Raw genomic sequence first — 21198 nt, 5'->3', positions numbered from 1 at the left:
CGGCAGCCTGGTGCAGGGCTAGAAAGGATTACGTGCAATGTCTATAAACCAGTCCTATCTCCTCACTCTTTTTAAAAAAATTTTATTGAAGTATAGTTGATTTACAATGTTGTGTTAATTTCTGCTGTACAGCAAAGTGATTCAGTTATACATATATATATATATATATATCCTTTTTCATATTCTTTTCCATTGTGGCTTATCACAGGCTATTGAATATACTTCCCTGTGCTACACTGTAGGACCTTGTTGTTTATCCATCCTATATATACCAGTTTGCATCTGCTAATCCCACACTCCCAAACCCTCCCTCCCCTCGCTAGTTTAAATTCATGATGCCTGGTAGTCATTTACAGTCAACTTTTAGTTAGCAAGCATTCTTTCATTTTACCTTTAAATTGGACCCATTCAATGAAAAAAAAAATGTTCTGAAAAACAAAACACTTAAGGCTATTGAGATGGTTTCCATCTAAAAGAACACTTTAAGGTTTTGGGGTTTTTTTAAGTCTGATTTTGTAATGTGAATACTGGTTTTCTTCAAAAGGAGGACCACCAGAAATGAATGTGCTCTCATCAGAGTGTAAGATGAATGAAAGCCACACCAGCTCACCACCACACAGAACAATACCTTCCTGTGTTGGATTCTTCTGTGCTCTCTACTGCCTTCCCACTAAATGATCAACTTCTGATGAAATATCATACAGTGTATGTCCCTTCTTGTCTAAGGATGACTGGCTTGCCCCCGCTTCCTCCTCTCCTCCCTTCCTTCCTTCCTTCATTGTCTTAATGCACTTCAGCATTGTCTGGGTTGATCAGTAAGTCTATTTTCCTTGCAGACTTTAGGAAATCTACAACACCTAGTGAACCTATCATTTAGCTTAATATAACCTGGGGAAGGCAGAAGAGAAAGAAAATTAAGGCTGGAAATGAGAGGAGACACGCAGTCAGCACATACCCATTTCCTTTGTGAAGGGAGAATGAAGTCTGCTGACATCCAGAGCTCTGTGTGTGTGCTGGGGCAAACTCCAGCTTAGCTGTTTCTACTCTTCTTTTTCAAAGAAGTGACATGCCTGGGGAGTGTTTGGAGTATTTCTACAGCATTCCATAGGAAGCTGCACTGACTCTTCATTCTCTCCCAGTGGAACAGGTTGCCCCCAAGTCACGATCCTGCTCTGTTCCAAAATTTTTTAAAAATTATTATTTAGAACGTGGAAATCATGTTACAAATGATAGTTTGATTTCTAGATCAGCCACAAAGCTCCCCATAATATTGTATAAAGTAACCAACACCTGCACACACACACACAAAACCCCAAACTTCATCATGCGAACTGCTAAGGTGGCATCTTCAGGTAATGGCTGAGTCACGTGTTCAAAGTTCAGACACTACCTTGATGTAAGTGATCCATGTTGACAAACTGCTCTTTCACTTAGAATTCTGATGTGAACAAGAACAGAGTGAGGGGTTCACGCTAGGCCGTCCTCTCACTCACCCCCACAGGTATAGATCCCAAGAGCTACATTGAGTTTTCTACTCTGATCACAGTCTTGCTGTCATTTTCATTCCAGCCCTCACGGGTAACGTTCCTTCTTCTCTCTCTTTCTTTCTCTCTCTTTATCTCTCCCTCTCTCCCCCTCTCTGGCATAATCTGTTTCACTAAGCCCTGAGAATAGGATCTTTGGGGAGAAAATGAGGTCTGAAAGGAAATTTAGGAAAGCACATATCATTTATCATTTTACCCCTGAATATGTATTTCATTTAAGATGGGCGTCTATAGATACTTGGCAGAATTCTCTTGTTTAACACATCTTTTGAATATTCCATTTACCACGATAATGAGGAAAAGCAACAGGAAGAGGAGAAGGAAGACCCAAGTAACTATTGGTATCACCTTATTTTGTGACCGCACTTGGTTATAAATTTATTAGATGTGACATGATTTAAGTTTCAAACAATGATAAGACCATCATCAGGATGATTTCACTGAAAGTACCAATGGCCCTGAAATTCTTATTCTGTGACAAAAAATGAAGGCAAATCTGTCTGGTATTCTCTCTACGTGTTCTTCCTCAAGACGAAGTTTCTAAAATCATCTCAGACACCGTGTAACATTTGCCAGACAGCTGTTCTAGGGAATGCCAAGAAGATAATCCTTGGGTTTATCATAGTCTTTTGTGTTTTTTCTCCCTTCAGTGAATTCTGGGTCCAGGCCAGTTTATTGACGCATGTTCTGAATGTTCAAAAAGTCCCTCTAAGGAGACTTCATGGTCCTTGAGGTCTTTTACGCCTAGTCTACTGACCTAGTTGAGAAGGTAGTTTGTTGACCTCTTGGCAAAGGGATTGACCTTAACTCTGTTTCTAGAGGGCAAATGTCTATGAAGATGAAGCTTCCACTGAAGATGTATCTGGTCTGCATGGTCTCTCTCCATCCCTGAGACAGCTCCCCTCCAGCGTGGATAAAACCCTGGGACAGGGAATTACAGACTCCATCTTAGAGCTGGAAGGAAATGCTAAAGGTGACTTGGCCCAGTATTCTCCTTTCTGAACTGTTGGTTACCCCCACTGTCTAACAGAAGTAAGTTTTTTAGAAAATGAAATTAAAAATTTTTTTAATTTAATTTTTATTTTATATTGGAGTATAGTTGATTCACCATGTTGTGTTAATTTCAGGTGTATAGCAAAGTGATTCAGTCTTACATGTACATATCTCCATTCTTCTTTTTTTTTTCGGTACGAGGGCCTCTCACTGTTGTGGCCTTTCCCGTTGCAGAACACAGGCTCTGGATGCACAGGCTCAGCGGCCACGGCTCACGGGCCCAGCCGCTCCGCAGCATGTGGGATCCTCCCGGACCGGGGCACGAACCCGTGTCCCCTGCATCAGCAGGCGGACTCTCAACCACTGCGCCACCGGGGAAGCCCTCCATTCTTTTTTAGATTCTTTTCCCATATAGGCCATTACAGAGTGTTGAGTAGAGTTCCCTGTGGAAAATGAAATTCTTTTTACTGATAAACATGTTCAGAATCTCATGGATATTTTCATACACATGACTTCATCTTTCAGTCAAATGAGTTTATGGAAAGAATTTTAGACAGGGGAGGAAAGGATTTTGTGTGTTTACATAGACCTAGATATGAAAACTTGAGGTCAGCCCTTCTCTCAAATCTTCAAAATGCCAGTGTTCTCTGACTCTGCTGCTTCTTAAATCATCATCATCTGTCAGACAACAAAAAGGACAGTTAGTAGAAGAGGAAACAGGGGCATAGAGTATGGACAGGGGACTGGGAAACATGCTGAACTTGGGCAGAGGCAACACGAGGGAGGAATGTTCACCACTCTCTTTGAGGTCCTGACAGATCGTTGCAGGAAGTCATTAAAAAAAAAAAAAATGAGGGACTTCCCTGGTGACGCAGTGGTTGAGAATCTGCCTGCCAATGCAGGGGACATGGGTTTGAGCCCTGGTCCGGGAAGATCCCACGTGCTGTGGAGCAACTAAGCCCGTGTGCCCCAATTACTGAGCCTGTGCTCTAGAGCCTGCGCACCACAACTACTGAGCCTGCGTGCCACAACTTCAGAAGCCCGTGTGCCTAGAGCCCATGCTTTGTAACAAGAGAAGCCACCGCAATGAGAAGCCCACACACCACGACGAAAAGTAGCCCCCACTTGCCGCAACTAGAGAAAGCCCGCGTGCAGCAACAAATACCCAATGCAGCCAAAAATAAATAACTTAATTAATTAATTTTTACAAAATGAAATCTTGCCATTTGGGGCAACGTGGATGGATCTAGAGGGTATTATGCTCAGTGAATTAAGTCAGAGAAAGGCAAAGACCTTGTGATCTACTTAAATGTGGAATCTAAAAAACAAAACAAGCAAAACAAAATGAAAACAGACTCATAGATACAGAGAACAAATGAGTGGTTACCAGAGGGGAGAGGGGTGGGGCTTGGGCCAAATAGGTGAAGGGGATAAAGAGGGAAAAATCTCCAGTTATAAAATAAATAAGCCACGGGGATGTCATGTACAGCCTGAGGAATATGGTCAATAACATTGTAACAACTTTGCATGGGGACAGATGGTTGCTAGACTTACCGTGGTGATCATTTCATGATGGATGCAAATGTCAAATCGCTATGTACTATACCTGAAACTAACATAATATTGTATGTCAACTATATTTCAATAAAAAAGAGTTAATATAAAACTACACTTTAATGACCCCAATATATTCAATAAATCATCATTTTAATATGTAACCAATATTTTTAAATTGTTCACGAGATATTTTATGTTCCTATTTTGTGTTAAGTCCTCAAGCTCTGTTAACTGTTTTGCACTTACAGTGCATGTCCATACGGACCAACCACATTCCTAGTGCTCAATACGCACCCGTGGCTAGTGGATGCCATACTGGACAGTACAGATCATACAGTGGTCAGGTCCACAGTGGTGCAGGAAACTGACCTGTCTTATGCTCCAAACAGAAGTCTGAGGGTTTAATGAATGAGCAGAATGGGCTGCAAAATAAGGAGATTTTCAGCCGCTTCAAGAGTAGTCAGTGCCTTCTGGACTTCCTAGAGTTGCCTTAAGGACTTGTGAGCAAGGTCCTGTCAGACGGTGCTTTTCCAAACTCAAGACTTTATGGGTTAACCAAGGGCATGACTGAAATGCAGAGCAGCCCAAGAGGGACACTGGCCTTCCTCACGCCACTCAGCTCTGACTTGGTAAATAGGACAAAGATGGGAACTCAGCTCAGCCTTCTATTCTGCCAGCAACTAGCTAGAATTTTGGCCAGATCATCTAAGCCCATGCCCAACAGGAATCAAATAGGCCTAATAAGAAATGTTATATTACCTGCCCTTGGAGGATTTTTCCTTCAGACTAGCAGGGATATTATGATTATGTAATATAAGGAAATATTGGTTGAGACAGAAAAATGGGGAAGCAATGAATGTTTGGTGAAAAATTCTGGAAGCCAAATGGCCTTGGAGGATTACTGACTTAGAAAACTGTGTGGGAAGTGAAGCATTCCAACTCCCCAAAGGGTTTTAAAGGTTTACTCATGCCCAGGGATAAAGTAAGTGGCCTAAAGGCTGCTTTCCCACTGTAATAACACAGGCTGTCTCCTGTGAGAGATGTCATTTGAGTGTGTTGTTAGAAAGAATTCCATGGTTATCTACAAAGCTAAGGTTTGCCCTACCAGCACATTCCTTATGTTCCTAATAGTGACATCTGTTTACATATGACATCCATAATGTATATGAAGTCATTGGACCCTAACAACGTCCCTGTGAGGTGGGACAGAACACTGAGGTTCCCAGAGTTGGCAAAGTTAGTGGGTTGTAGTGGATTTTAAAACCAATCTTCTGACTTAAAATCTACATAACTAGTACACAGGGTCACTGACATGTAATGTATGCTTGGCATGTAGTCAATAAACACTTAATAAAAGTTGGTTGATTGAATTAATAGATGAATGAAAGAATGAATGAAAAATAAGAAACTGAGTCTCTTGAAATTCCTCTTGAAATTCCATTTCCAAATTTAAGTATGAGCTCACACATCCTCAGGAAGTGTCCTCAGGAAAGTGTTTTGCTTGATTAATATTTTTTAGGACCAGCAAAAAATATCTTTTAGTCTAGATTTAGTCTAGATTTCCGTATCAGATCATTATATAGTAGTTTGAGAACACCGATCTCTGTTGCTCCATGCCTTGTGCAGATGTCTCAGCAGTGAGCTGAACCTTAGGCAAAGTAGCCTTCACTGGGAGATGTGTTGTCCACAGATGACCTTGATCAGCTGCAGAGACAGAGGCAGCTGGGTGGAGAAGGTGCTGGTCAAGTCAGCCTCTGCCAATGCCTGTACTTTCCTGGCTTACCTGGAGGTGGAAGTTTCCAGGGAAGAAGATGCTGAAAGGGGGCCAAAGGAACTCAATAGACATACTGGGTAGAAGGAACAAACCAGTTAAGGGAGAAAATTGTCTGCCTATAGACTATTTTGTCCTTCAAATTCAAATTCACTTTCTCTATTTCTGGGGGGAAACAATATTTCTTTATTTCAAAGGATCTCAGACTCCAGATAGTCCAGCTGGAATAAATTGAGAGATAATAATAACAAAAATAACTAACATCTGCATATCCCAGGTATGATCCAAACGCTTTACCTGTATTAACTCATTTAATCCGCCAGTAGGTACTATCATCCCCCTCTGCAGTAATCCCATAGTGTACAATCCTGGGTTCCACTGCTGACATTGTCTTTGAGAACTCCAAGAGAATGGCACCCGCTGAAGTTCTGCAACCCTGCAGCCTTGCCCGTGTTACAGTGGAAGAGACATCACATATCCAGCACTTGCATTTTACTGATGGAGAAACTAATATTCAGTAACTCACCACACAGCAGGTAATTGACAGAGCTGATTCCAGAATCTTGACTCACTGGTTTTGAGGCTGGTGCCTGTGCAATCCGACATGTACTCCATTTTGGAAGCTGTGAGTGACTTCAGTATCCCTCCCTTTAAAGAGCTCACGACTAATAGGGGAGGCACAGGTCACATAAGTATGTAAAAACCAGCACCTCTTCACATTCAGGTTCTGGTTAATGGCTCCATCATCTTCTGGTTGTACATGATTTCTTTTTCCTCAGGTCCCCAAGTCACCAATAGGTCTCCACATTCTTACATCTCAACAGAGCATAGTAGTTGCAGACATGTGCTCTGAAGTCACACCACTGTATGACCTTGGGCAAGTTTCTGTGCCTCAGTTCCCCTCTCCAGAATGTGGAGAAAATAACAGAACTTATTCCTAGGGTTGTTATGAGAATTAAATGAGTTAATTTTCTAAAGCAACAAACATAGTTCATGGCATGTAGTAAGCATAGTATGTGTTTCATAAAATGCTAGATTATTAAACAGCCTTCTAGCTTCATTTTTTTCCTACAATATCAAAATACTCTTGCTAAAACCCAAGTCTGCTTACCATCCTCCGGGCTCCACATTATCTAGTAGCTCTCAAGAGTTTGCACAAGAATCCCCTGGGGTGCTTGCAGAAACAGGCAAACTTCTGAGCCACTCCCGGGATTCTGGTTTAGAAAGTCTGGATGGAGCTCAGGAATCTTCATTTTCACCACATACCCACAAGGGATTCTGATGTAGGTGGTCTGATAGCACAGTTGGAGAGGGAAAACCTCCCAAATACAGTCCACTTTTAGCAGGGCTCTCGGTGACCCTGGTCATCTGGCCCTTGTCCACCATTCCAGCCTCACTGCTCAAAACCCTGCCCCTAATCCTGCCAGACAGACCTGTGTCAGGAAAAATGAAAAGCCATGGTAAAGTCAAGCCCAATTGCATTTCTCCATATGACTGCTGTGTTATATGAGATTAGGAAAAAAATAGCTGAGTTGACACCCAGCAAAGTCTCTGTGGGCCATGCCGATGGGTCACCATGGGAACCACGTCTCTGTGACTTAGTCCAGAGTGAGCATAAAAGCTGAGAGGGACAAAACATATGGTGCTTCTGAGTTCCTGTTCTCTTTCTCAACCTCCCTTAGAGACCAGGCCCCTTGTTTTCTTCTCTTAAAGTAACTCAAGGGATTGTCAGTTCTAAATTTGGGAAAAGGAAGGTGAGAAGGGGCAGAATGGAGACAAAAGCAGGCCTGAAGCCAGGGGACAACTCGTGGAGATAAATGGCATGTTGAGGTCTAGGAATGCCCTGCTCCAGACTGGGAACTCATCCAAAGAAAAAACTATTTTTTTCCTTCATAGCAAAGCTGCTTAAACTGACTTGATGTTCAACTCCCTAAAAACTAAGTCTTGACAGACTAGTCCAAGAACGTGATAATACCTGTTTTGCCCAGTTATATAATCTAAGCACTTTTAAAAGGTGTTTAGATGGAAAACAAAAGTCCCTGAGCTTCCTTCTTAATGAATTCCAGGTCAAACCCATTAGTTATTTTGTATTTAAAGTTGACTTCATCAACCATCAGAAAAGCAAACTCCCTTCTCTGCCTGGACTGGGTTGAATGGTGTCCCTCAAAATGCATGTCTATGTGAAATCTGTGAAGGTGATCTTATTTGGAAATAGGGTCTGTGCAGATCTAATTAAAATGGAAGTGAAGATGAGGTCATACTGGTTTTCTGTCTTCCTTCACTTGGGTTGCTATAACAAAAATACCACAGGCTGGGTGACTTATAAACAATAAAAATTTGTTTCTCACAGGTCTGGAGGCTGGAAGTCCAAGATTGGGTGCCAGCATGGAGCTCTGCTGAAGGCCCTCTTCCCAGTTGCAGACTGCCAACTTCTCACTGTGTCCGCGTGTGGTAGAAGGGGCTAGAATGCTCTCTGCAGCCTCTTGTATAAGGGCACTAATCTTGTTCATGAGGGCTCCACCCTCATGACCTAAGCACATCCCAAAGGCTCCTAGCTACTAATACCATCACATTGGGGGGGGTAGGATTTCAACATGTGAATTTGAGAGAACACAAACATTCAGAACATAGCAGGTGAGGTCATACTGGATTAGAGAGGGAACTCAATCCAGTCACTGATGTCCTTTAAGAAGAGAAGACACACAAAGAAGAAAACACCATGTGAAGGCAGACACACAGGGAAGAAAACCATGTGACAAAAGAGGCAGAGATTGGAGTGATGTTGGAGCAGACCAAGGAATGCCAAGGATTGCTGGTTACCACCAGAAGCTGGAAGAAGGAAAGAAGGATTCTCCCCTAGAGCCTTTGGAGGAGCATGGCCCTGCTGACACCTTGATTTCAGACTTCTGACCTCCAGAACTGTAAGAGAATAGATTTCTGTTGTGTTAAACCACCCAGTTTATGGTGTAGAGTTATGGCAGCCTTGGGACCCTGCCCAACAGATCCCATTCTTGATGATAGAAAATTCATACTCTGCTGGCTTTCAGATTGATCATTGGATAATCATCAGGTCAGTTGAGCATGAAAACATCACTAGACTAAGCTCAGATCACAGAAAACAGTAAAAAGCAGGTTTTTATTTTTTAAAATAAATTTATTTATTTAATTTTTGGCTGTGTTGGGTCTTGTGGCTGCGCGTGGGCTTTCTCTAGTTGCGGTGAGCCGGGGCTACTCTTTGTTGGGGTGTGCGGGCTTCTCATTGCGGTGGCTTCTCTTGTGGCAGAGCATGGGCTCTAGGCACGTGGGCTTCGGTAGCTGTGGCCCACGGGCTTAGTTGCCCTGTGGCATGTGGGACCTTCCTGGACCAGGACTCGAACCCCTGTCCCCTGCATTGGCAGGAGGATTGTTAACCACTGCACCACCACAGAAGTCCCAAAGCAGCTTTATTTTTGAATCAGGAAATTTCCTTAAGCAAAGCCAGTGTGGGGTGGAGTTAGAGTTCCCTGCTGGACTCAAGTCCTTTGACAACAGCATTCCAGTTTCCTTTAGGGTCTGTCCTCTGCCCTCCTTATATGCAGTTTGCATGCAATCTGTCAAAATGCCTTGACATCCCCTTACAAGGAGCTGCCGTCTCAGCCATGCGTTACTTCTTGAACTCACTTCTGGGATTTTTGAGCCAAGTACAACGACTCCGGAAAGAAGAGCTGCACTCCCTTGTCCATCCAGCTGCTGAGCCCCAAGGGACTGTCCAGCAGCCTGGACACCAGGAGGTAATCAAGACTGGTTCTACTACCGCAAGAAGCAGTTTTTATTGCCTGCAACCCACAACTATATGGAGACACCTGCCTGTATCTAACCCCTAATCACCCTTGTCCTCTCATGGAGAGTGAGGACAGAAAGGATTCCTGGGAGGGTCTGATGAAATGTCACAATTGCCCCCCCCCCCCACATACACACACAACTGCATCTGTTGCCAGAGTACAGCTAAAAATAGAGTCATCATGTTTTTCAAAGAGCCTCATATACAGATCTTTGACATAAATTTATTTCAGAAATCAATACAGTGCTTGCAGAGTTAAAGCTACTGCCGATCTTAATGACTGTATTAGTTTGCAGCTTGAGGTACATTTTTCCCTCCTCTTTTCTGTTGTTTTTGATCTTTGATGCTCGTTTCAAATATTTATTATAAAACTCTCCAATCTCAAGTGGAAATAGGTGAGATATAAATCATAAATAAATAGACACACAGGGAGATCAAAATCTCCATGAATCTTATCAAGCGAGATTCATAAGTGATCTAAATTTAGCTTCCAGAAGCGTGGCATTTCTTCCCCAAACGTAGTCTAATTGGGAAGAAGACAGATTGGATCACAAAATAAAACATGCCCCACCCGTCTCCCTGGATGTTACTGACGTTTTCATGTTATCCCCAAACTCAGACACCATTACCTTCAAAGGCCTGCCTTAGATCCTGAAATATATTCTGCCAAGTGTTCAGCAGCATCATGAAATAAAGCAAATTCTTAAACCACCAGTCAGAGGTCCCAGGGGGAAAGGGGACCTCTCACCAGAAACTTGTGAAGAGGACAGGTCACACTGGTCTTGTTTTGTTCTGTTTTCATATTTTTTAACTGAATCGGTGTGCTCACCTGACAGGGCTGGCCCATCCGGAAGGGATTTCACTGGGTGACCATTTGGACAGAGAAAAGCCATCTTTGTTTTCCAGCCCCCATCCTGTCCCCGGGGCCTGAAAATAACACCAACACCAACTTCTCTCAAATCTGAGGAGCTATTGTGCGAACTTGAATAAGTCAGTTACTCTTTCTTTGCCTTGGGGAGGAGGAAAAAAAACAAAACAAAACACAGACGGGACTCTTCGCAAAAACCAGACCAAAGGACTGAAAAGGGTAATATTTTCCACATTCGGATGAAAGATGGTATGTAAATGCAAAATGGGTCGCTGTACTTTATTAAATTTCGATTACACTTGAATTAGTTATAGGGTGACATTTTGACTGTTTCCTCCTTGTAATTCTCATAACTCCACCTGTCTGACATTTCCTTCCTCTCCGGGGCCCATGGAGAACAGGTCCCACTTTGTGGGAAGGAGACCACCCTGCAGAATTTCAAGAACACATTCCCGGGAAGGCTGTCACTGAGGCACACACAGGAAATTTCAAACAGTCTCAGATATCAAGAGGTTCATCGCTCCCCCCGGGGAACTGATCATTCAAGAACTACCCATGGAAGAACAGAGAAAGTTCTTCATAAAAAAAAAGAGAAAGAATTCCAAATGCTTTCTCCTCCTAATAGCCCTTGGGGACAAAAACTAATTGAGTAACCAAAGAGACACTTCCCTCCTGATCTGAGTGGGCACTCAGAGAAAAATCACAAAGATGAAAAGCATAACACCCATTGTCCAGAAGAAACGCAGAGGGCAGTAAGTGGACTGGGAGAGGGGAAATAGGATACCAAGAACTGAGATTTATGAAAAAAGAAAAGACAAAAGACAATGACCTTGAACAAACATAACCTTTACAGAGGCAAATGAGAGGCAGGGTGTTTATGAGGTGCCCACGCCCCATCCCCACCCCCGCTTTTTCCTTGGTTCACAGCCAGGCGTTCAAATGGCATCACATATGAGATTCAGCAGACTCTAGCCCCTACCTCACTTTGAGAAAACTCGTTCAAGCACAGATTCACTCTAATGCATATTCTTCTGTTTTGGATAAAATCCAAGGGGCATTACCTGCCAAGTCCCTGAAGGATCTCGTTATATGTGGTGAGGGGAGCATGAGCCTTGCCCCCTAACCTGGCTCTGTGGTATTATGGCGTCATAAAAGAGTGGTGTTAGCACCTAGCCCCGAAGCACAAGCATTAGTGGCCCTGCCATTTGAAGCCAGTGCTTTTCATTTCTCCCTAAAGTATCCCAAATAGGAGAGGAAAATGAAATCATATCCCCAAAGGCTGGCCCGCAAGGGTCCTGCATATTCTATACACTCCCCTCCAAACTCCTCCCACCTACACTCAAGCCCAAACGTTCCCTAAAGCCTGTGGTTAAGCTTAAAAATTCCTGCAGGATTTGTATCCCACTACTCCATAATATATCTTGTCTTACTATAAAAATATTTCAAATTACTGCAAAGTGAACTTATATCCCATGAGGATATGCCAATTTTATCCTGTCAATTAATGGATTTTGCTGAGTCACCACCCCAACAGGAAACCTGGTACCCCACTTTGAGGAGCATTTTCTTAAACAATCACTTCTCTTGGAGAGGCAGAATCTGGCCACTCTGGACACACATTTGGGCAGCTGCCCTATTTCACTTTCAGTTGTCACCAAGAAAAGCTTTTTATAGGTGAGCAGAATTCCTATAACCGGATGCCAAGGGGGACGCTTCTCCAGTGGTGGTGTGCCTGCCTCTCTTTCCTCAGAGCCCTCTCTGGGGGAGCTGCAGAAACGTGATCTGTTCATGCTTAATCTCTCAAATCTTAAAATGGTCTGCAAAGCTCTACATGAACTGCCTCCCCACCCCATCTCTCCAACCTCATCTCACAGTGCTGTCTTCCCCTCAATCACTGCCTTCTAGCTTTGATCCCACTGGGCCTTCATTCTAAAAGTAGCGCCTGCCTTGCTGCAAATTCCCTTACTTCGGAAGGAAGGAAATGGTCCCACCCTTGGTCCACATGAGTCCAAGGCTCTTCTCCAATAGCCTGTCCAGGTCCCTGGCTCATCTAGGACTTGTTCTCTCTGGGATCTTCCTGACACCAGTCCTTAATCTTCCGGACACTCTAGCTGGCCCCCTCAACACCCATTCCACACTTCCTCTGCAACAGTCAGTCCTATACAACTGGTCCCAACCTAGCTCCGAGATAAAAATCAGGCACAGTGACCCTCTTCCTCTTTCCACGGTTCAGGAGTGGGCACATGACTTCAGATCATTCAATGACGAAAGCTGAGGACCTTTGTTTGATGGTTTGAGGGGAAACAATCTTTACTATCTTTCTTTCTCTGCACATGGAAAGAAAGGAGGTATCCTGGGGGCTCTTAGTAGATACTGTATAAGCAGAATAAGAGCTTGTTTTAGGATGAAGCTGACACACAGAAGGCAAAGAAGAGGGAGCAAAAGAAACTAGATCCTTGGTTACATCCCTGAGCCACTGAATTAAAGCAATGTTGAGGCCTACCCCCTAGAATGTTTATTTTCAAGAGCCAATACACATCTTCATTATTTAAGGCAGTTTGATTGGAGATTATGATAAATAAGTTTCTTGCCTTGGGGGAGTTGACAGTCCAATCAAGAGGAGAGAAAATGTATAACATAATGAATATTAACACTGGAGGAGGAACAGGGTACTGAGAGGCATAGAGCTGGGTCACCTACTTCAAGCTTGGAGTCCAAACTTGGAAAAACCGACGAAGATTAGATGGGTGGATAAAATTAGGCAGGCAAGGTGAGGGCAAGAAGGAAAAGAAGAGGGAGGGTATAGAGTTCCACACAGAGACAAGAAAAGGCTTAAAGTGAGAAAGAACTTGGTGCTTTCATGAAACCAAAAATGGTCCCAAGATGTAGTCCTGTCTTAAAAAACAGTCACTGAGAGCGTGGTTACTTTAGATTCTACCAGGGATCCTGCCATCCCTTTTAAATTAGTTGTAGCCTGATGACCTTGGTGCCTTCTTCAGACAAAAGGCATCCTTGAAAGAGCAGTGCAAGTAGAGGCAGCAGGTACTGACCCACCACGTCTTTGAGAGCCACTCACACCATCTCCCTGCACATCCCACACCTCACACCCCTCCCCTTCCCCCTCCCCCTCCCCCACCCCCCCACCCCCCACCCCACCCCGCACATACTCCCAGTACTAGCCCTACGCCTTCCTCTGTTCATCTGATCCCAATCCTCCTTATCAGCCAGGCTACGCATATCAGAATACCAGGTCAGGGGACTCTGGTGGTATCCAGCTATGGTCTATTCTCATCATTTGCAGATTCACCTATTTATAATCCCAAAGTCAATACTCAGGGCACTTTGGTGGTCATTCATGGATATTTGTAGAGGGATGAAAATTTTGCATTTTTGATACCCACATTCCCAGCTGATACGCACCCTGTGCCTTCTTGTTTCAGCTCTCATACTGTAATGGGGTGGTATTTAGTGCCACTTTTTTTGCATTTTTGTGTGGGTTTTTGTTTTGTTTTGTTTTTTAGTGATTTCATTGTTTAAAACAATCCCCAAGGATAGCACTGAAGTTCTGTCTAGCATTCCTTAGTGCAGGAAGGCTGTGATGTGCCTTATGGAGCAAATAATATTCATGTTAGGTAAGTTTCATGCAGCTGTGAGTTGTAGTACTGTGGGCTGCCAGTTCATTGTTTATATATATATATATATATATATATAGTTAATATATATTGTTAATATATATATAATGTAATATATATTGTTTATATATATATAATATATATATTTAAATCAGGTGTCTTTAAACAGAAACACGCAAAAAACAAGATTTGTATTGATCAGTCATCAAAAATGTTGTGACCAGAGGCTCACAGGAAACTAACCCTGAGTTCCCCCTAGGAGCGATGGTTCAGTATGTCCTAATTCAGTAATCACAGCAACTCTATAGAATACACTTACCATGAATTACAAGAATAGACTGTGTCAGATTATAGATTGCAAGGACTAGAGGCTGTGTCTCTGGCTCAAATGTTTGTTCCTATATGAGTTAGTATAAGTGCACTGCTCTAGCATATGGATACCCAAGTTCAGAACAGTTCAAATGCAACAGATGTTTAGTTCTTATTCACACATCAGTTTTGAGTGGGTGAGTGTGTCCACCCAGTGTGTGACCCTCCTCCACTTGGCTCTGTAGGAATCTCAAAATCTGCAGGGCTAGATGGACACAGACATTATAATATGTGGTTTTCAAGGTACCTGGGCATTATCCTCATTTGGCCCAAAGGAACGTGTGGGAGTGCACCTGAAATGTTTTGATGGGCCAGACAGGAAGTGGCACTCATCACTCCTGCTCACTTTCCATTGGCTAGAACTCAGTCACGTGGCCACACTTAGCCACAAGGGAGTCTGGGAAATGTAGTCTGGCTGATGACCAGGAAGAAGAGAACAAGATTTCCTTGACTGCTTGCAGTCCCTGACACGGTTGGTTTGTTTTAGGGACTCATGTGAAGTTGGGTTCATACCAAGACCTGTGACTGCCCCAGGAAGATTAATAATTTGCTCCTTCCCCTTCGGTTCTTCTTTAAATATTTGCTCAAAGTTTATTTTGAGGCAAAACCAAGATCTGTGTAGAGACGGGGAGGAAGAGAGCTGCACTTTGACCTGAGGAAATCCTGCCCAAACCCTTGCTTTGGTTCCTGAGCCAACTCCGGGGCTGATGAAGATTCCCAGCCCCGCTCTAGGGCTGCCTGAAAGTGTAGCCTCTTCCTAACCCTCGCTGGAATCGGAGCCCTTGGGTGTCATGCAGCCCAAAGGCTGAGGGAGGGTCCTGAAGCCCTTAATGAGGAGGCACTTCCAGGGCCAGGAATCCCCCAGAGGAACCACACAGGCCCAGCAAGCCCCCGGCCTCAGAGACAGGGCGGCCACAGAGGATACTGGCACTAGGTAGGGAGGCCGAGACCCTGGCCACTCCCAGGGGCAAGTGGGAGGTCACACCCAGCCAGGCAAGGCCTGAGCTGGACCCGACTTTAGCCGACTGAGCCCCTTCCCACACTGTGAGGCCAACTGTAAGGAGCCTGATAGGAATGCGACAGTGTGCGAGGGACTTTGGGAGGAGCCTGAGTCAGACCACCCTTCAGCCCAGGTCCTAGAGAGGAGGAAGGCCCTTTTGTGTTTTGGAAGCATTTGTAAGTGACCAGGGAGCTGCAGACCACCTATGAGGCCTCCTCACCTTATTGCCCCCAAAGTCAAAAGCAACGCGGACAGGTAATGCCCACAAAAAGGCGCGCTAGCCTCTGTCCTCCCTCTTTGGTAGCTCTCCTGGGTGTCAAAAGAAAGACTCCCATTCTATAAACCAGCAGAATCATGGGGTCTGGAAACAACCCCTGAAAGAAAATTTTTTTAAAATCCCTGAAAAAAACAGTCCCCCTGAAAGAAAAAAGTCATAATAATAATTTTCTGTTGAGTGGCAGGCCCTGTGATACACATTTGACATGTGTTGTTGTACTGAATTCTCACGATGACCTGTGAGGTAGGTATTCTAACCCCTGTCCTACTAATAAGGAAACTAGGTGGGCAAGACACTTGCCCACATTCACACAGCCAGAAAGAGGTGGAGTCAGGCCCTTCTGTCTGACTGCTAAGCTCGTCTTCTTAAGCTCTGAGCCCTGAGGCTCTGACGCAGTTGGTCACTTGCAGTGTGGAGGCAGGGGAAGCCCTACCCGCAACCTTCCTGCACCTGCACCTCCCCCTCCTCCACAGCTGAGGCCTGTCTCCCCACCTAGAACCATCCTCACGCTGACCACCTAACAGAACGGCCCCGTCACCGCCATGCATTCACTGGACTCGGCCCTTTCTCTCTGATGGGCTTTCAGGCCTCTCCCTGGCATGAATGCCATCCTGGTGCATCCGTCACTTCCCAGGTGCTCTGCTGACATTTGCTCACCAGCTGCCTGAGCTCCACTGTTGAAAGGGGGTGTCTCTAGGATGCTCAAGGGAGCCTCAGGGGGCAGAGCTAACCATAGGAATGTTCTCTCCTCCTTGGTCACCTCCCTTCAGGTGGCTCTTGAAGAGACTTGGCACTGTACCCACACCTCAGGACCTATGACTTCCCCTAGCCTCCCCACAGGAGTTCAGAAGATAGCGTGATCCATCAGTCATAGAAGTTCGATATTAGGCCAGTATGGGGCAAGGATCTGGCCCATGCTTCCCCCTGGCTGGCTGCCATCAGTGGCTTCTTGAGCAACCCAGAGATGCAGCCTTGATCTCCACCTGTGCAAACAGCACACAGGATGGAGCTGAGCCCTCAACAGGCAGGAAAGCGCTGGGGATTCTCTGGGCCCTGCCACTATCACCCTGCCGCTTGACCTTGGACAACACGCCTCCTTTTCCGAACAAGATAAACTGGGGTTCTTTCTGTGGATTTCCACGGGCGGCCTGAACTGATGCAGTTGGCGGCGTTTACTTGGCCCATTCTCTCTGGAGGCAGTCACCACCTCTGGCCTCCTTTCAATCTTTCTTCCTCCTTTTCTTTTAAAATAGATCCCGTGGATTAGTGTGGGATGAAACCAAAGAAGATTTTGTGATAGATCATCATTTAGGATGTTTCTTCTTTACATTCTTCCTAGGGTTTGGGGGAGGGGCCGGGGCATTGCTCAGGCCAAGCCTTTATTGGGGTGTTGCTAAGCCATGTCCAATTCTCCCCAACCTTTCTCCCCAACCAGGTCTTCTTTCCAAGGCTGTAGAGGAGTTGGCAGAGAAAGGCCAATCGGGTGCCACAGCTGTGTTCCCAGGAGTCTGGGTCGTGTCTGGCTTCCCAGATGCATTGGACTGAGTAACAGTGTGGTTAAGAGAGTTGCCAAACACCACAGAGCTGGGGAAGGCCCTCCCAGAGGGCAGGGATATTAAGAGCAGGCCAAAGGGCCCAGAGTCAAGTCCCAAGGAGGAAGCTTCTGGAGAGCCACGGAGGGTGCCTGGGGCTGGGGATGGCAAGCTTGCTCCGGGCCCGACTGCTGACAGCTCCCTGGAGAACACGTCACCCTGCCTCCCAGGGCCTCGGTCTCTTCATCTGGAAAGCCAGCAGGTCAGGCCGTCTGAGGCAGACAGTTACTAAATTGGCCTGAGCTCCCTTCCAACTCTGGGATTCTTCCACTACTTTACAATCTAGGGGTCCAGAAATGCACCCCAGAAATTTGCTTGGAGCGCCGGGGCCACACCAAACCTCAGGTGCAGCCCTGCAGCTCTCCCTCTGCTCTCGCTCCCTGCCAGCCCTCGCCAAGGAAATGGGATTCAGACCGTTCCCATCCACTTACCTTAAAGGCAGCTAAACGATGGCCTTGTGAAGAGGATAGATGCCTCCAAAGCCATGCTGAGCCTTCTGGGTGGGTGACTTTTATGACTTCTCTCCCTCCTTGGGACCAGAAAGCTGCATTCGACCAACACTCAAGCCTCAAAACCTGCAGTTTGCCTGGAGCAACCCCAGGCATCTTAACCTTAGGGAACAACCTGCTCAGCCTCCACCAGACACTTGGAAGGTGGGGGGGGGGGGTGGACACATCACACCCGCTGCCCTGTGACATTCTCATCCCCTCCCCCCTCCCCCCCACCCCCCCACCCACCCCCACCCCCGGAAGGGAGAGCTGGTCCCAGCCAGTGTCAAAGGGTCAAAACAAAGCTCCTTTTGCATGTGCATTTTCTTCCTCTATGGCTTAGACTGTAAAGTCATCAGGAAGCATGGTCTAGTGCCCCAAGCTCCAGACAGACGGCCTGACCTCTGTCCTGGCTCCCAGGACTGGCCTGAGCCAGACAGCGCACCCCCAGGACTGTCTCCTCTGCAAAGCAGCTCGGGCCTCCGAAGGCGGCATCACCTCTCAATGCAAAACACAGCCCCTCCCTCCTCCGGTAGCAGCCGGACTTAGGACCAGCCTACCTCTTGGGAGAGGGAATCACTGGGGAGGGCTGTGGAAGAACAGAGCAGAGTAAGAAAGGCTTCATTGTACTGGGGGCGGTGGGGGAGGGGACGAAGACTTCAGGGACCGTCTTTCTCATCTTCACTGTCTTCACTTCTCCACTCTCCCGGCCCTGAGGTCGAGGGTCCCTGCTCTGGGCTCCCCTGCACTTGGGCTGACTTCCTTTGTAGGGGAACAGCCCAAAGTGCGGATAAACAGAGGGGCCCATTGTAGACGGCTGTTGGGCGTCTCTGGGGATCAGTAACACCTTCATCAGAGAGGTGCTTATGTAAGCATTCGCTTCCCTTCCCCGCGCCCACCCCTTAAATAAGCAGCCTACTTCCTCCCCTCCCCCCCCTCCCCTGGCAGCTGGGTCATTTTGCCTTCCTCAGGCTCCAGCCTGACCTCACATCCAGTTTCAGCCCTCAGCTGCCCCTGGTGCGTGCTGTGTCCTGCTCCTTATTTTGTTTCAACTGAAGTATGGTTGGTTTACAATGTTGTGTTATTTTCAGGTGCACAGCAAAGTGATTCAGTTATACATATATTCCTTTTCATATTCTTTTCCATTATGGTTTATTACAGCATATTAAATACAGTCCCTGTGCTGTACAGTAGGACCTTGTTGTTGATCAGTTTTATATACAGTAGTGTGTATCTGCTAATCCCAAACTCCTAATTGATCCCTCCCTCCCCCCCTTTCCCCTTTGGTAACCATACGTTTGTTTTCTATGTCTGTGAGTCTGTTTCTGTTCTGTAAATAAATTCATTTGTATCATGTTTTAGATTCCACATAGAAGTGATAGCATCTAATATTTGTCCTTCTCTGTCTGACTTACTTCACTTAGTCTGATAATCTCTAGGTTGCTGCGAATGGCATTATTGCATTCTTTTCATGGCTTAGTAATATTCCACTGTATATATATATATACCACATCTTTTTTATCCATTCATCTGTCGATGGACATTTTGGTTGCTTCCGTGTCTTCCGTGTTCTTCTGCTCCTCATGAGTTCTCTTTTTACACCTGCCTTTAAATGAGCCCCTGACCTGGCTGTGAAGGAACGCTTATGTCCCTGTCTGTGCTGGTGTGACAAGGTTTTTAGGAGCTGAGACACGTAAGGTGAGGCCTCAAGGTTGCTGAAGAATGGGTCCCTTCAGTGGCTCTGCCAGGACTCTGGTGAGGATTTTCATCTGATCCTTAATCCTCCTTCTGCCCCAGTGGACAAACACACCCAACCCGGCTACCTACCGCTCAAAATCCCTGGCCATCCTGCTACCAAACAAGGAAATTTTGTGTGCCCTTCATCACTGACATGAGGTGTGCGTTTTCTTGGGGAGAAAAAGTTAGCAGGTGCCGGGGCAGAGAAGTCCACGAATTTGAAGAAGCAGGCCTCCTTGCTCCCAAAAGTAAACCACTAGACACAGTTTCATGGCCCTTAGATAAGATCTACAAGAGTGGTTCTCAACCCTGTGTACATGTTAGAATCCAGACCGCCTCCCAGATCCATTAAAAGGAAATCTCTAGCGGTGGGACCAGGCATTGGCCAACTTTGAGAGCCACTGATCCGAAACAATGCCCCAAATGGCAGTTTGGGAAACAGCAGTCAGACAGGGCAAGTGACCTGCCCAAAGTTAAACAGCCAGTTGGGACAGAGGCCTGAACAAAAACTGGGTCTCTTAACCGTAAATTCATCTCTCTTCCTGTCACGGTTTCCCCTCTGGTTGCCTTAGGAGAGAAGGACTTAATTTCGGTTATGCGTTAAAATGATCTGGGGAACTTTTGAAATATACGCTGACAGGCTTCATCCTGGAATTCTCATTTAATTGCTCTGGAGTATGGCCTGGGTATACATTTTTTTTTTTTTTTGAGTGATTCTAATAGATAAGCATGATCAGAAGAAGCCCTGCTTTAAAGTTAAAACTCAGAAATCTCAGACAGAAGGGGAGGGAGAGAGAGAGAAGGGAAAAAAATAACGCTACAGAGGTCAGGGAAGGGAAGAATGTTCCTGGAGGTGGCGTCTTTGGGATCTGCCAAAATGCATGATGTTTGAGCTGCTTCTGGAAGGAGAAGTGGATTTAGATACATGGAAGTGGTCAAGGGCTTTCCAAGGCAGGGGACAGTATGAGCAGAGTCCCACAGGAAGGGATATGGGAGATGTGAGAGCTGAAAAGTGGACAAACAGGTCAATGGGGACTGGAGTGTGAGAGACCACGAACGCCACGCTCGGGAGCGTGCACTAAATTGTCCAGGCCACACAGCAGAAGCGCCTGGAGGGCTTGTTAAAGCAGAGTACCCGGCCCCAGCCTCAGAGCTCAGATTCAGTGGGTCTGTGCTGGGGCCTGAGAACTTGCATCCCTGACAAGTTCCCAAGTGACGCTGATGCTGCTGGTCCTTGGAAGACACTTTAAGGACCACTTGGCTGGGTCAAGGGAAATCACGGGAGGTTTTGGCTCCTGGAGACTGCGTTTGAGAGAGGGAGAGAGAGAAAGGAAGAGACTTGCTGTCAGAAAGAGAAAGACAAATACCATACGATATCACTTAAAACATGACACAAATGAACCTATCTATGAAACAAACAGACTCATTGACATAGAGAACAGATCTGTGGTTGCCAAGGGGGAGGGGGGTGAGGGAGGGATGGCTTGGGAGTATGGGATTAGCAGATGTGAACCATTATATATAGGATGGATAAACAACAAGGTCCTACT

At 45.7% G+C, this 21198-nt stretch overlaps 1 pseudogene across 1 annotated transcript in view; it reads right to left on the bottom strand.

Annotated features, from left to right (window-relative positions):
* LOC309961759 (D-aminoacyl-tRNA deacylase 2-like) overlaps positions 1-21198 on the bottom strand; it is a 454943-nt pseudogene that overhangs the window by 262240 nt on the left and 171505 nt on the right. The gene's annotated exons all lie outside the window — the stretch shown is intronic.

This window comes from Leucopleurus acutus (genome assembly GCF_964270905.1).
Source record: "Leucopleurus acutus genome assembly, chromosome: 5".
Taxonomy (NCBI): Eukaryota; Metazoa; Chordata; class Mammalia; order Artiodactyla; family Delphinidae; genus Leucopleurus; species Leucopleurus acutus.
The sequence above is the reverse complement of the archived record's forward strand: the minus strand, read 5'-3'. Positions and strand labels throughout refer to the sequence as shown.